The 16,026-nt window shown below is 43.8% G+C and overlaps 1 long non-coding RNA gene across 8 annotated transcripts in view; it reads right to left on the bottom strand.

Annotated features, from left to right (window-relative positions):
• The window catches only part of LOC144317762 (uncharacterized), a 35,787-nt gene extending 20,041 nt beyond the window's left edge, over window positions 1–15,746 (bottom strand). Inside the window, exons 1-5 of one of the 8 annotated variants that reach the window (XR_013383737.1) lie at window positions 15,462–15,746; window positions 12,362–12,688; window positions 6,590–6,720; window positions 3,923–4,024; window positions 78–219 (exon numbers count right to left, since the gene is read on the bottom strand). This is a non-coding gene — a long non-coding RNA (uncharacterized LOC144317762). Of the gene's footprint in view, window positions 1–67; window positions 244–3,922; window positions 4,025–6,589; window positions 6,721–12,361; window positions 12,689–15,461 lie in introns of all 8 variants that reach the window. The other 7 variants (XR_013383736.1, XR_013383733.1, XR_013383731.1 and 4 more) reach the window with 7 other exon arrangements.
• Window positions 15,747–16,026: the final 280 nt, after the last annotated feature.

Here is a 16,026-nt window from a genome sequence, read left to right as displayed (position 1 = left end):
TCAGTGGGCACAGCCTGCCATGCCAATAAAAAGAACAGCAAGATCAAACAAGAAAAAGGACTAATACCTTTGCATACCTGTCTCCTGCCTTTTCTGTGTAGAGTGATTGACACATTCTTGCACCATGGTATCTGAGCTCCATCTAGGACAACATCTTCAGCCTTCTTGTGAAGTCTTCTGTACAACCTGCCACTCACCCAGCACTGCATCAACTCAGGCCTGATAAGGCATTATTTTCATTACCTTAATGATCAATTATATTTTCATTACTATTTTATAAACTTTCATTAAGATTACTCTATGTCCCTTTATTCTTTGAAGTCTTTCTTCCCTTCCATTTGATCTTCCATAACAACAATTTTTGTTAAGAGTGATGTCCATCTTTCACTGAGCTACTGAATTTTTACTTTATTTTTTTATATTTTATTTATTTATTCATGAGAGACAGACAGAGAGAGAGAGAGAGAGAGAGACAGGCAGAGGGAGAAGCAGGCTCCTTGCAGGGAGCCGGATGTGGGACTCTGATCCTGGGACTCCAGGATCACAACCTGAGCTGAAGGCAGGCACTCAACCGCTGAGCCACCCGGGTGTCCCAGCTACTGAATTTTTTTTTTAAGATTTTATTTATTTATTCATAGAGACACAGAGAGAGAAGCAGAGACACAGGCAGAGGGAGAAGCAGGCTCCATGCAGGGAGCCCGACGTGGGACTCGATCCAGGATCTCCAGGATCACGCCCTGGGCTGCAGGCGGTGTCAAACCACTGCGCCACCGGGGCTGCCCCCAGCTACTGAATTTTTAAATAGAAAGATTAGTTTTCTTATCTCCAAATGCCTGGTGTTGTAGTTTTTTTTAATTATTCAAGTTGTCATTTCTTTGTTTCCTTCAGCCCCCTTATTCTCAGATTTCAGCTTGTTCTCTTTCTCTGGGGTTGCCTTGTAGATTTCCTTTGCCTGTTTGTTTCTCTTCACCCTCAGGACTCAAGTCAGATTGGTGGGGAACTTTAAACTGTGGTGACCTCATGAAGTACAGGTCCCCAATAGCAAAGTGACGATATACAGATCCCCAATATACAAAGTGGCTTGTATGAAGCACCAGAAGATTTCATTCCCCTTGGGATGCTCAGCAAAGAATTGTGCATTTGCCCAGAATCGAAGGAAGGCAGGAAACCAACACACCAAACATCTTCTCCCACCATTCCAGGGCCTGTGAAGTCCTTTTAGGATTATGTGCAAGAGAGGCATGACATGTATTGTAGGGGTCCTAGATCTCTGAGGACTATGGAGGGACTCTCTGAGTGGGATTACCCTCATTCAGACACTAGGCTCCTAAGAGAGGTACAAAGTCCTATACCTGCACAGCCTTCTCTGGCCCCTGGAGGACTCTGAGGGTCACACTCTTCCCATCCTGCCCAATTGCAAGCCCAGGAGCTGTGCATCTGGGACAGCTGGTAGGTGATCATAAGGAGTTAAACAAGGAGGGTACCAGAGTGCTTGCTGACAGCTAACTTCCTAGAATCTCCTCTACCAGATGTAATTTTAAGAACATTAAAATTCTTTCTGATAAAATTTCATTATTCGCTTATCTTCTTTAAAGAGAGGCATTGGATTGCAATTCAAATCTTTTAGCAGGACCCTTAAGAACCAAGAGATAATTCTTCAGTTGGCTTGAGGATTTGAGGACAAAGGCCTTTTATTCTGAAAGCTTGATTTTGTTTCAGGAATCTATGGAGCTTTCAGCTAGTCACTGATGTTTCTGCATCTCCACATCTCTGTCTTCATGGAGCTGAATGGGGAATGTTAATTGCTTGGCCAGGGCCAGTCAGGAAAAAATAGTTACAAGAATTCCAATCATCATTGTGTATGGGAATCTCATAGGGATCAATAATAATAATGCTCTCTCACATTTATTGTGCATTACTATATGCCAGACATTCTTCTAAGAAAGTATTTTCTGCAAGTAATACCTTCAAATTATCACAACTATACCAAATCCACCTTGCTGATGCAATAGCAAAGGAATAGCAAGGAATAGTGACTCAATGTTCAAAGAGGGTAGCAGGAGTCAGTGCAACCCCACAGCCCTTGCTCTTAATGGACCTACTATCTTACCTCCTTTCTCTGATGAAGCAGAGGATCCCAGACTTTAGGATCACAAAGACCCAGTAAAATGTTGAAACTGGCATATTTTGGTAGTGAATACAAGGTTGTCAAAATTTTTGTTTTCAAATACTTTCACCGAAAAGCATCTACAATCCATTCTTGCACTCTGTTAATTCCAAGAAAGTTGGAAGTAATAACCTCATAATTTTAAAAGTAAGTAAATATGAACTCTATGAAAATCTCATCAAAATATGAAAATTTGGGCAGCCCGGATGGCTCAGCAGTTTAGCGCCGCCTTCAGCCCAGTGTGTGATCCTGGAGACCCGGGATCGAATCCCACGTCGGGCTCCCTACATGGAGCCTGCTTCTCCCTCTCCCTGTGTCTCTGCCTCTCTCTCTCTCTCTGTCTCTCATGAATAAGTAAATAAGATCTTTTTTAAAAATTTAAAAAAATATATGAAAACTCCACCACCAACTTTCTACCCAAAGGCCCACCTTCTTTGTGATAGCATCCCATCACAGAGAAGCTTTTTTTGTTTTTGGAAACCAATTGTTGCAAGGCATGGGCAGTAGAGAGATTTGCCCCAGAAAAAATAAAAGAGGAGTCAAAGCTAGACCCAGCACTCGTGTCTCTTCTGGTTTCAAAGGTTATACCTATTAGGTGTCATCTACTTCCTTCACATCTGAACAAGATAACAAGAAGCAGCTACAGGGCTGTAATGGTGACAAATGATACCAGGGAAAAGTAAACCACAAAAAGCCTGATCATTCAGTTTTTCAGTAAAATGATTTGTGCTTAACCTCTGGAGCCAGGCTACCGAGTCTGATTTCTAGTTCCACATTTTACTAGTTTAATAACCTTGGGCAATTGTTCCAGCATCTCCAAGCCTCAATTTGCTCAGCAAAATGGGGATAATAACACCTCAAAGAGTTGTGAGGATTTAACAAGATAATACATGTAAATGCCTAAGTAAGTGAGCTCATTAAATGCCAGATTTTATCACTATCAAGCAATTACCATGTTCCAGGTATGTGCTAAGTGTTGAGAATAAATAAGATGTTACCAAAGGTGGTCACATCCATCCCCACCCCCACCCCCGCCCAACCCATTCCTTCATGTTCTTCTGGACCATGGCTTTGCCATTCATGTCATCAAAAGGCAGATTTTATTTCCTTGAATTTGAACATCCCTGTGTCTTGCTTTGGCTGCAGTGTGGCTATGTGTGATTTCTGGGCTAGATCTTCAGAAATACTGCATCTTCCATGTTCATTCCCTAAAAGCCAGCTGCCATATAACAAGGCTCCAGCTAGACTATTAAATGGTGACACATCACTGGAGAAAGAGGGGCAGCTCAGACAGGAACTGAGACACCCTAGCAGACAGCCAGGACCAAGGCCCAGACATGTGAGGGAGGCCACAGCAGTTCCTAGAGCCCCAGCAAAGCCACGGCAGCAGCACCATGTGGAGCAGTGGCAAGCTGCACCCCTGGCCCCACCCAAATTCCTGACTCTCAGAATTGTAGGTAATTAAGTAGTTGTAGTTTTAAGGCAGTAAGTTCTGAGGTGGTTGGTGATGTAGGAATAGATAAATGAAGCAATTCTTAATGGAAGCCAGCAGAGACCCATCAGCCACTCCCAAGTCATGTGAAAAATACCATTATAGAGATGCTAGGTCTATACAACGTACTATTGGCACACAGAGAGGCAATGATTCATCTACTGGGTCCACAGAGGCGAGAAACAGAAGCCCTGGCAAGCAAGAGGTAGACCATCAGGGCTGCCTGACTAGGCACAGCCATGTGGAAAATCAAAGAACCATACCTGCCCTCCAAGAAGGGCATTCCACATCCCGAGCAGGAGCTGGCAGGTCTGTACAACTGAGAAGAAACGTGTGTCCCTGTACTATCCAGGTGGACCATTGTGCTGGAAAAGACAGATACAGATTTCACTTATTTAAGTCACAAACAGCCTGACACTGTCATTTCATACATATGTACTTTGTCTTCCCAGCAAAAGACTGTAAATTCCTCGAGAGCAGGTGTTCTCTGTACTTTGTTGTATTTCTACCCCAGGGCCCACTCTGCCTACTTCTTTCCCTAGCTTGGTGCTTTGCCTTGGTGAATGCTCAGTAAATATACAGAGATTGATGGATTGACAGTATCTCATTTTTGTGGGGCACCTGAGTGTCTCAGTGGGTTAAGCACTTGACTTTGGCTCAGATCCTGTTCTCAGGGTCCAGGGATCAAGCCCCAAGTCCAGCTTGCACTCAGTGGCTATTTTACTTGTCTTTTTCCATCTCCGTTTTGCCCCTTCCTCTGTTTTTGCTCTCTCTCTGTCTCTCTCTCGAATAAATAAATAAAATATATATTTTTTAAATTTACCAGCCCCTAGAGCCTTCCTGGACCGCCATGCTGAAGCCAGTCTGAAGACCTTACCACTAACGCCTGTAAGAATTATCCAAGCCTCTCAAAGCCCAGCTTAGTGCCTGCCACAGTGTGTGTGTTGTGTGAGTGAATGAATGAATGAAAAAAATGAGTGAATGAATTCCAATGGCAACATATGGCCTCAGTTGCCTGGCATTTATTCACTTTTAATGTATCTAGGTATTTATGTCACAGCCAAATAGTCAAACTCATGTCAGGAAAGAGGTACAAACATCTATATTCTATATATATTCTGTATAATTTTTATAACAATAATTAACAAAAATCAAATGATTTCCATATGACAGGCAATGCTCTAGGTATCAACATATGTTTATTTCATTTCACACGCAGGGGATTTCTTTAACGATTTTTTTTTTTAAGATTTTATTTATTTATTCATGAGAGACAAACAGAGAGAGGCAGAGACACAGGCAGAGGGAGAAGCAAGCTCCCTGCAGGGAGCCCGATGTGGGACTCAATCCCAGGACCCTGGGATCATATCCTGAGCCAAAGGCAGATGCTCAATCACTGAGCCACCCAGGTGACCCTTAATGATGTTCTTATTATGCTGACCTATAGATGAGGAAATCTGAGGCACAGAAAGATTCAATAACCTACCCAAAATCACACAGCTAGTGAGTAGCTGAGCCAGGCAACAGCACTCCAGAGAGACTTTCCTTTACACAGCACAGTAATGCTTTTCACAATGACATTTATTTAAAAATAAATAAACAAACAAACAAACAAGAATACAAAAAACAGCAGAAGGCTCAAGTAACAAGATATGGCCACTTTTCCCCATGAAGGTTTTGGCCCAGTTCGAGCTAGGTTTCTGTTAAAGAACTGTTGTTTATCTTCTGCAACCTTCAAGAACAAAAACCAAGCCCAGAGGGAGCTTGTGAGTGGGAAGAAGTCCAGATAAGACAACAGCCGTCAAGTATCCAGCATAGTAGGCAAGGGTTATGATTATGGTTAAAGCTGTCTGAGGATTGCAATGGTCAATCAGGGCCTCCTTCCACAGAAAATGCCCTTCCTCTTAAAAGGAGCCTGCAGGCTAGGCCACGCACTTTTGGCAAGGTCCAGCACTGTTCTCAAGCACATGGGATATTGTAGGTCATGCCCATCCATAACAAGAACTCCAAGTTCCTTCCCAACTGTAAAATGCTACAGATTACTTCGGAATTATGCAAGTCTAACAATTCCAGGAAAATCTATTCTAGACAGCACATAACAACTCCTCAGCCTGCTTCCAAATGATGACCAAGTGCATGGGACAGAAGTCTTCAAAACAGTTAAACCGAGTCAAGTCTTGATGGGCACTGGGTGCTATATCAACACTATAGCTGTGAGAACTACAAACACAACTCGCCTCCAAACCAGAACTCTCTTACACATTTTGTTTTTAATAAAAGAGAAAGAACCAGAGTTATTATACTGTGTTCAGTGTAAATTTTCTTTTAATGTTCTGGCACACATGAACATCTCTCCACCTCTTGTAGTATAACTGCACAGAAACAGCAAGGAGGAGAAATTGCCATTACAAAGCAGGAAGTCTGTATATCGGCAAATGTCAAAAAACTCTGATATGTTCCTCAAAGTCTTGGCTTGATTGTTCAGGGAGCCCACTTACCATTTTGTTTCAGTGAAAGCAAAATTTAAAAACAAGTATCTTTGCTGGGATTTCCAGTCTCCACCTGAGGGCAAAGGAAGCTCTAGACCCATAGGAAGGAAGACACAGACAGAGGCCCTGTAAGGTTTAAGTAAAACCCGTTTTCCACTTCTCCTCCCACCCTCCCTGTATCAAGTCCATTCTTTTTTTTTTTTTTTTTTAATCAAGTCCATTCTGCTTGGTGTCCACCTGGCTTTGATCCAATTGGAATTCAGTGCTAAGAGCTTAAAATACAATGACAACCTTTTGTGTTCAGCTTTCCTACGTAACAAAGAGAAACCATAACACCCCATTGGAAGCTTCCTGATTCAGTTCAGTGTAAACAGTTTTTCCTGGTAGGTAATGTTAATAAATCTGTGACTTCTGTCCCTCACCCCAGCACCCGTCTGGTACCTCTAGTCTCTCCAGTACTGAGCCTCAATTCTGAAAGTGGACTGGTCTTCAGGAAGGCCCTGGCTCCATCAACTATAATCTGTGTGACTATGCGCAGGTTGATTAATCTCTTGTTGCCTTCATTCCCTCTTCTGTAAAATAAGGATAATTAATAGTAACAAGTCATAGTGTCATTGTAGGGAATTAAATGGGATAATGGTTGCAAAGAAAAGTAGTATAGATATAACTAGGAAACTCCAGTGTTGGGTAGCCCCAGTGGCTCAGTGGTTTGGTGCCGCCTGCAGCCTGTGGTGTGATCCTGGGGACCCGGGATTGAGTCCCACATCAGGCTCCCTGCATGGAGCCTGCTTCTCCCTCTGCCTGTGTCTCTGCCTCTTTCTCTCTGTGTCTATGAATAAATAAATAAAATCTTAAAAAAAAAAAAAAGGAAACTCCAGTGTTAACCATGAGTAGTATTCTTTTTACTAATCACTTTTACCTCACCATTCAAATCAGACAGGATCTGTTAACCAATACTTTCACCAGTGCAGACATTCATGGACACTTACTGTGTAAACCAGTGATGTATTTTCATGTGTGACATTACATCTTTAATTGTAACATGAAAGGTTATTTTTCCAGATTGCATTCATTGAACACACATCTATTGAGAAGATGCAGTGTGCTGGGTACCATAATGTGTTTCCAGTTCACGGATGGGCAGAGGTGCTCAGGAAATGTTGGAGAGATGAATGAGTAAGTGAATAAATTACCCTCCCACAGATGCCCCTCTTGGATGCAGTTGCAAAGGTGGATAAGAGAGGTTTGTTCATCCCTTCATCCCTGCTCCTTCCAGACCTGGGTGCTCCCCACTCCTACCCAGAGTTACAGAGCCTCCTGGCTTCAACGTTTCTCCTGTTTCCTTGTCTGGCTTCCAACCAAGAGGTTCTGACAAAGTAGTCATTTCAACACATCCTTTGTATTACATAGTCAGGGATTATAAAGAATGCTCAAAAAGAAGGCATCTCACATGCATATGGAAAGTACCTTCGTGCTTCAGGGTCTAGGTCTTATTCTTATTTCACCCTGTATAACAGGGCCGTCTCCAAAACTTTAAGTATCAGGTGAAAAAGGAATACTTTGTACAGAGTTGGCCTGGACAATGGTCAGGACACGGCATTTGTGCTTTTGTGCTTTGATAGGCTCTGGGAATAATCAAACTGTACTTCCATTTTTATGTCCCTGGAATGGACAACAAATGATTTTTGCCGGCCTGCCAATATTCATCTTCCCTTGTTTTGGTGATTTGAGTCATACCCCATCCTCTGTGACTTGGGAGGAGCCCTACCCCTTGCCCCTAGCCTCCAAAGTGGAGCAAATGTCACAAGCCTGGACCCTCAGTACATCCAAACCACAGAGCCACAGGGTTGGGTCAGGGAGGCACCTGACTCAAGTTGGTCTGATCAGAATGAATCCCAGGACTGGAGTAGGTGATTCCAGAAGGAAACATTATCTTCTTTCACATTTAATATGGACTGAGAGAGTACGATCTTGGAGCTTTGGAGGCACAAGATGGCACCCGGAAATGAAGCAAATACAGAAACAGACAGAACTGAACCACAGGAAAAGACTGTCTTGATTTCATTTAAGTCCCAGAATCAACTCATGTTTGAAGCCAGACTTGCTCTGGATTTTTCAAATCTGTGAGTAAATAAAATCCCTAGTCCCTGTTTAAGCTTGTCAAGGATAGGTTTTTATTTACAACCCTAAGAGCCCTGTGTTATTCACAGATCTTGTCACAGTGACTACAATTTTACATTACTTATTCCTTTGCATTAATGTAGGAAATAAAGCTATAAAATTGCAAATGTGCTATCAGCCATGAACCCAAGACTTCTTCGATAACTATCATCTATCATTTTCTTTTTTTAAAGATTCGTTTATTTATTTATTTGACACAGAGAGAGATTGAGAGAGAGAGTGCACAAGTAGGCAGAATGGCAGGCAGCGGGAGAGGGAGAAGCACACTCCCTGCTGAGCAGAGAGCCTGATGTGGGGCTCAATCCCAGGACCCTGGGATCATGGCCTGAGTCAAAGGCAGATGCTTAACTGATGGAGTCACCCAGACACTCCTACAACCATCATTTTCACTTGGTTGCTAATACTAGCAATTAGGCTATAAGCACTCCAAGGATAGACCTCAAGACCACACTGAACAAAAGCAGAGAAGTTCGCCGTGAACTCTCTTAGTCTATAGCACTCCTTTTATGTGATTTGTCTTGGAGTTCTGTGGAGAACCCAGATACTGGAAGATAGCGAAAGCTTCTTGAATGTGTGGAGCTTACAATGAGCCATTTTTCTTTTGTTTGGCAAGTCTTTTGTTTCCAACAACTTTCAGAGACATCATGGACCATAGAAGGTGAACCAGAATTCTATTCTTTGGATTCAGTTACCTCTGCTGGCTTGTCCGTGAACCAGCAAGGTCTGTACCCAAAGTTGTCCAATCAGGTGGCACTTTATGAACTCATAAACCTGAGATTCTTTGATTCACTCAATCAATGCTATTTATGGAGCACCTACTGTGTTCCAGATGCTGTACAAGTTACTGAGCACTGGAGATTCAGAGATGAATGAACACATTTCCTTCAGCCAAAGAACTTAGAGTCCCTGAATCATGCAGACAATCCCTCCCCCAGCCCATAACTGTAACAGGCATGACTGATACCGTTACAGAGATGACTAAAGAGGTGGAGGCAGGAACTCAGGGTGAAGTGGTTTTTGAACAGGCATGAGCCAAGCAAATGGGGTGGAAGTGGCATGCAGAAAGGGGGAATAATATTGACAAAGGAAGGGGTGGTAGGAGAAACTCTGGGACATTCAGTGACCTGGATTTAGTACACTGAGCTTGAGTGCAAGACTGAGAGACAATACAAGAAGAAGCAAACACACCATCACAAAGGAGTCGAGGACAGCATTTGACTGAGGATGCCTTCAGGGGCTCCCTATCTGCCACAGAATAAAATCTAGAACTCTGGAGCCCTTGAATCAGGACCAGTACATGGTTTTGCTTTTTCACATTGGAGTAGCAAAGAGAACAAAATATATGATGGGTGCAGAGTCTGAAGACACCCCCTGGCGTGGCATTTTTGTTCAAATCAGCTGCATCTCTACTTCCCTGGTAACCCTGGACCCAGGGGACGAGAGGAGCCACGGATATCCCTGTGGGAGTCCTATGCTCACCCCCCAACAAGCCATACTCAGCTTAGAATCATTTTTCATTTGGTATGAAGTCATTTTTAAAGTGTCTGCTTTTCATTAAAACGGTAACATGATAGTCCCCGCGGGGGATGCACATGAGGCCGAAGTGAGACGGCCTCTCCTTCAGACTGGGGCATTTTCTTTTATGGCTTCTCTCCCTGAGCTTTGGTGGAGCTGAGTCTTTTGTTCAGAAAACCATGCCCAAATCTCAGGCCCTGAGGTATTTGTTGCTGTTGTTGCTTTGTTTGTATACTTGTGTTTGTTTTGATAGGCATCTTTTCATAAAATGGGCCAGCTCCAAAAACATTGGCTCTTTTCCCACATGAGTATCTGTCATGGGTCAAATGTGTCCCAGGTGTGGCTCCTTCAACATTCAGTTTACACATGCTTCTCATTACACGATCCCCAAGGGCTGTGAAAACATTTTCTTGAGCCTCCCCCAAATATCCACAACTAAGAATTGGTAAACACCAATTGGAAAAGCACTATTTATTTAAAGTGTACCGTGGGCTGTCCCCCAGTCCGATGGCTCCTCGGGCTCTGTGCTGCCTCACTGCCCTCTTGTCCGCACACCCACATCCCCTCTTACCCCATCCCGTTCCTTGGCTCTCTCAACATTCCCACAGCCCCAGAAGCACCATAAGCACTAGAGAGACCTGAACAGGCAGGAGGAGCTCTCAGACTTTCTGATGCCCACGTCACAATTCTACTTTCTAGCTCATGCTTCAATTTATGCAACTGGGATGTGCTTATTTAGCCTTTAAAAAATAGGATTGCTTGATAATCCTTTAGCTCAAAGCAGTCCATAGAAAGGAAGTGACAGGATCACTAAGGGAAAAGTAGCTTTGTAGCAAAAGCATTAGGCCAAGAAACAGGAAGAGCATTTGTGAAGGCACACTTCGATATGACTTTGGGAAAGTTACTTTTCCTCTCTGTGACTCAGTTTCCCTTTTGTACATTGTGGGGTTGGGCCAGAGGGTCCCTAAGCTTCTGAAATACTATAATTGTGAAACCGTATGTTGAAATATTATGTATCTATTATACTGAATATGGGTCACTTAAAAAGTAAAATTATAAGGGTGCCTGGATGGTTCAGTCAGTTAAGCACCCAACTCTTGATTTTGGCCCAGGGTATCATCTCAGGATCGTAAAATTGAGCCTCATGTGGGGCTCCTTGCTCAACACAGAGTCTGCTTGAGATTCTTTCCCTAGGCCCCTCCCCTGGTTCATGTGCACGCACATTTGCTCATGCCCTCTCTCTCAAATAAATAAAATCTTTTAATAAAGCAAAATTGTGAATTTTATTTGACTAATAGGGTACTCTCTTTTGTGAAGCAGATAATGAGAGACCAAAATCTCACATTTGTCATCAATAAAAATAATTACCTTGCAAGCAGGAATAAAGGGAGAAAGCTTTAATCATGTATAATATGTGGAATATAAATTGAGTTTTTTTGTGTGTTTTGTAAGGAAATGAATATGAAAAGTATTTTTATAAAAGAAAGACTGGACTCCAGAGGTTTGAAACCATTTTCAGCAGCAAACAGCAGCAGATACAAAGATGAAGAGAACAAAGTCACCCTTGGTCATCAGAGGCCTGGCTGAGCTTCACTGTGCCCCCTAAACCATCTTCTGATCATTTCAAGAGAGCCTCCTGGTAGAGCTACTGCTCTTGGGGACTCTGGGTCTGACCTGGGCAGGGATAGAAGAAACCTTCAGCCTCCTTCCCTGGTCAAGCTTCTCTGCAGAACAAAGAAAAAAAGAGCTGAATATGGACACCCAGTTACAGGGACTTATATCTGACTTTCATTTGGGTCCTCACAGAAGACTGACTTTGCAGGTGATGCCAGAGAAGGTGACACAGAGATAAAAGAAGTCAGCTATTGGTTGGTAGCAATAAGATTCTAGATAAGCAACTCCCTGGACCAGGATGTCACTTGGGGGCTGAAGGGGTGGGGGTAGGATCTAGGCTTCCAAGAATTTAACCTTGGTGTCAGGGTACTGGTCCCAATAAGAAACTGGATTGCCAACTTGAAGACACTCTCTATTTTCCACTGGCAGAGGGAACAGAGCCTGCTGAATGGAAGCTTCCCAGGGCAGGATGGGCTACAGAATCCAATGGTGATATCAGACTCTAAAGCCAAGAGGGACCGAAGAAGGGAAAATCCTCTTTGCCCATCCCTGTTTCCCCAACCTGCTGTACTCATCTTCCATCTGATTTGGACATTTGACTTGCTGACCTGTTTTGCTGTCCTGCTCTTGTCAGGGAGAATGGGCTCCCATTTAGTGGCCTGAGCTTTAATCTCCACCTTTCCCTGGCTCATCGCATGTTACAGAGCCATAACAAAGCCACCATATCCATGTTGACCCTTGGGATACAGCACTGCCTCCCTCCCCCAGCCAACACCATAACAAAAAAACATAAGATCTAGATAGGATAGAAATCTGCAGACAAAATCCCAATGCTGGATGTACTTTTTGCTTTTAGCCATTTTTTGGACATATCCAAAATCACCAAAAGAGATGTAAACCTACCTTATAAACAGTTTCCGTTAGGTATTCCCATATAAGTGCAGTGACAAGCCATCTCACACTTCTAGGAAGCTCTTGACCATTAGTCTGTTCCAAAGCGATTATTCAATACACAACCACAAACCTGCAAATAAGAGTTCTGAGTCTTAGATCCATGACTCCAAGTTCTAACACATCCTTGACCCCTGGATTGTCACACCAGCTTTTCCTATTTTGGGGTTCACATCTTTTAGAGAATCCAGATCTGTCTGCTTTAGTCATCTCAGGTGGGGAAGCATTAAAGGTCCAGAATTTTCCATGCCACATCCACATTCTGAGACTTCAAATTCACTGGAAAAAATAAAAAGATACCAACATAGAGTTAAAAAAAAAAAAAACTGTGTTTAAATATTCCCACCAAACAAATCGATATTTTTCAAAGGAAAAAGTATGATTCAATGCAATTGGGTTACTCACATAGAAGATATGTTAGAAATATTAGCTTGTAGAGAGCAAGGTCTAGTCATGGGATTCAAAGTTACAAGTTACTCTTGTTCGATCTTTTAGACTATCCATAATTTAATTTGGATATGAACTCAAAGGTTCAAACTGGAGGCCCTTAGTGGAAAGGGGTTCCTGGTTGGCATGACCTCAGTGTACCCCACCTGAAGGCGTGCTCTGTATCCATGGAGCTCACCTCTTCAAAACCAAACCCCACCTCAGCTTGTCAAACAACCCCTGCCTTGCACGCTGTGAGGTTAAAAGTGCTTGGACAAAATCCAATCCCAATGATTCACACCAGTAGAATTACCTAGTGGGAGCAACAAAGTGAAACGTATTCGATTTGATTTCTGATACATTCCTGCCCCTCTGGCCATGACTAGATTTCTGACTTACTTTTTACAAAAAGGTAGAGGTCTTTCATGGGGATGGAATGATGGATAAGGAGGAAGGGGATAAGAAAAGTCTAGGTGATGAGTGTCATTGTGGCTTCTGGACAACCAGGAGAGAGAAGCTGTTCCACCCTTCTCCAATCTTTTCAGGCCACGGGCTGGAAGCATGCAGAGATAAGGCTGCCCAAATGTCACTGAAGAAGTTAAACCCAAAGCAGTGCCAAACTCTTCCGCACACCCTGCCCAGCCTCCAGCTAGCAGCACTTGAGCATAGAATGGATGATGCTTGAGCTTCCCAGCATGGAGTCCTACATCAATGAAATCTCTCCCTTTATAAATCTTTATAATTAAGGCCCCTTCCTTCTGCCTTCCCAAGATGGGAAGAAAAAAAAACCAACAACCTTTATACTCATTCTCCCAGGCCTCTCAGTGGCTAGGACATGGCCTTATGGCTTAAATGTGGTCAATAAGTGGCACCCACCTAGCACTGTGAATCTTGAGAGAATGACAAGCAGGCTAAGGTCCAATTTTAAGTTACCCCCAGTGGCTTCAGGGAAGTGGGCAATGGTCAGGACCTGGAGTGCAGGAGACCCCAGGGGGCAAGACGCACAGAGGCCATGGCTGTGGTGGGACTGTGGTGCTTCTTCCTCTTTCCCTCGGGAGCCTGGCTTTCCAGCCTTCCTGTCAACTGTGTGATTACCCAATACCCTTCACATAAATCTTTCTTCTGCTTAATTTAAAAGGAGTCCACTTTTGTACAAATAAAACATAAATCACATTGAAATAGGTTGATTTTCCATCCCTCTTTAGTGAACTCAAGAGTGGCCACATGTCTTGTTCGAGTGTAGGAAATGTGAGCAGAAATGACCATGTGTCACTTCTGGGAAGAAGTTTTTTTTTTTTTTTAAGATTTTATTTATTTATTCATGACAGACACACACAGAGAGAGAGAGAGGCAGAGACACAGGCAGAGGGAGAGGCATGCTCCATGCAGGGAGCCCGACGTGGGACTCAATCCCGGGTCTCCAGGATCACACCCTGGGCTGAAGGTGGCACCAAACTGCTAGGCCACCAGGGCTGCCCTGGGAAGAAGTTTTAAGAACCAGCCTGTAGTTTGCCCTCTTTTTCTCTTGTTAATGTTTCACACTGGGGTCAGCCAACTTGTTCTGTAAAGGGCCAGAAAGTCAAATTTTGGGGCACTGTGGCCTGTACTCTACCTCTACTGCAAATACTCATTTTTGTTAGTAAAATGCAAACACAGTTATAAATAATATCCATGTTTCATATCTATGAATAATAAACAGATCTGTGAATAAACATATCTATGTTTCAATGAAATATATTTATATTCACAGAAGCAGATGGCAGACTGGATTCGGCCTACCACCTAGAGTTTTCCAACCCTGGGTGAGAGGCAGCTTTGCCAGCCTCAGCCTTTGAGAGAGGAGGTGGGGAGCAGAAACACAGCAACTCACAACACGCACATAACATGAGTGAGAAATACAACTCTGGTTTTGTAAGCCACTTAACTTTAGGGGTCACTTGTCACTGCAACATAACTCACCCTACCCCGACTGCTACAGAAGTATACACAAGTAACCTCCATGCAAGGAAACAAAAGCTAATTTTTATAGGATTTGAAGAAGTTAGAGCTACAGAGTGAGGCAAAAACTTATTCCATCTCATAGTCAAAGAGCCTTTACTTTACTTTGATTGGACTTGAAATCCACTACAGGTGCCTCTAACCCATTACCTTTATCATCACAGACAACAGTGTAGTTCTGTCTCACGAATGGACCACAGAACTAGAAGCCCATAGAACTGGATTCTAGTCTTCCATGCACCTCAGATTAGTGTTTAACTGAACCACTCCCATCCCCTTCTGGGTCTCTGTCTCTGTAGAAAACAAAGGACTGACCCAGAGGCGTCTTCCTCAAGCTCCAGAGTTCAAAGCCCCCACCCCCACCTCCACCCTCCGGAGACCAGTGTTTGCTGGATGACTGACGACAGAAGGTGCAAACATGACCCAGGTAACTACAAGCTGCTTTTGAAATAGACCCTGTAGGCTGGCACATGCGTGCTAAGCACCTGGAAATCAGGAGTGGTTTTCCAGACACACAGGAAGCAGCAGCATGAAGCCAGCAGAACAAAGCACGAGGATGGAATGTGAGGTCTGTGCCCATGCTTCTCTGCATCCCTACTGAGAACTTAACACTCTGCAGTTTACTCACTCTTGGCCTTGGGGATAAATTCCTTCATGCTCCTTGGTTGTTTCCAAAGTATGTTCTCATCTCAGATTCAGCAGAAGTAGAAGAGAATCAAGATTGAAAGCAGAAAACTCGGGCCCCTCATTTCATTCTTCCCTTTCATGCCCACACCCGGGGTGAGGACCTTCTCAACAGCACGTGCTGTACCTGGCCAGGCCCAGCATCTGGTGCCGGGAGGGTCAGAGCCTGTGAAACTGCGGCTTAATCCCCACGCCAGAGGCTTAATCCCTGAACTCTGAATCAGTCCTTGGCAGAGAGAAGGCTCTTGGCCCACTTGGAAATTTCCATCCTCTAAACTACCCCAGGCCAGTTGCCAGCTCAGCTAACCCTGGGGACGCAGGCCGAGGGCTTCTGTCTGGCCCTGCCCGGGTCTGGGGGACCTTCAGACAGGGGAAGGTGGCATCAAAGCCCTCTCCTGCTCTAAAGCTCCCTGCTGATAGCCGGCCTTACCACCTGAGATCACCACCCCTGCTCATTCCTTTATCTGTGGTAGAGGGCAGCACTCTACAGCTTAGAGAGCAGATCAAGT

The sequence above is a fragment of the Canis aureus genome, chromosome 1 (genome assembly GCF_053574225.1).
Source record: "Canis aureus isolate CA01 chromosome 1, VMU_Caureus_v.1.0, whole genome shotgun sequence".
NCBI classification, from domain to species: domain Eukaryota; kingdom Metazoa; phylum Chordata; class Mammalia; order Carnivora; family Canidae; genus Canis; species Canis aureus.
This window is presented reverse-complemented; position numbering and strand designations above follow the sequence as displayed.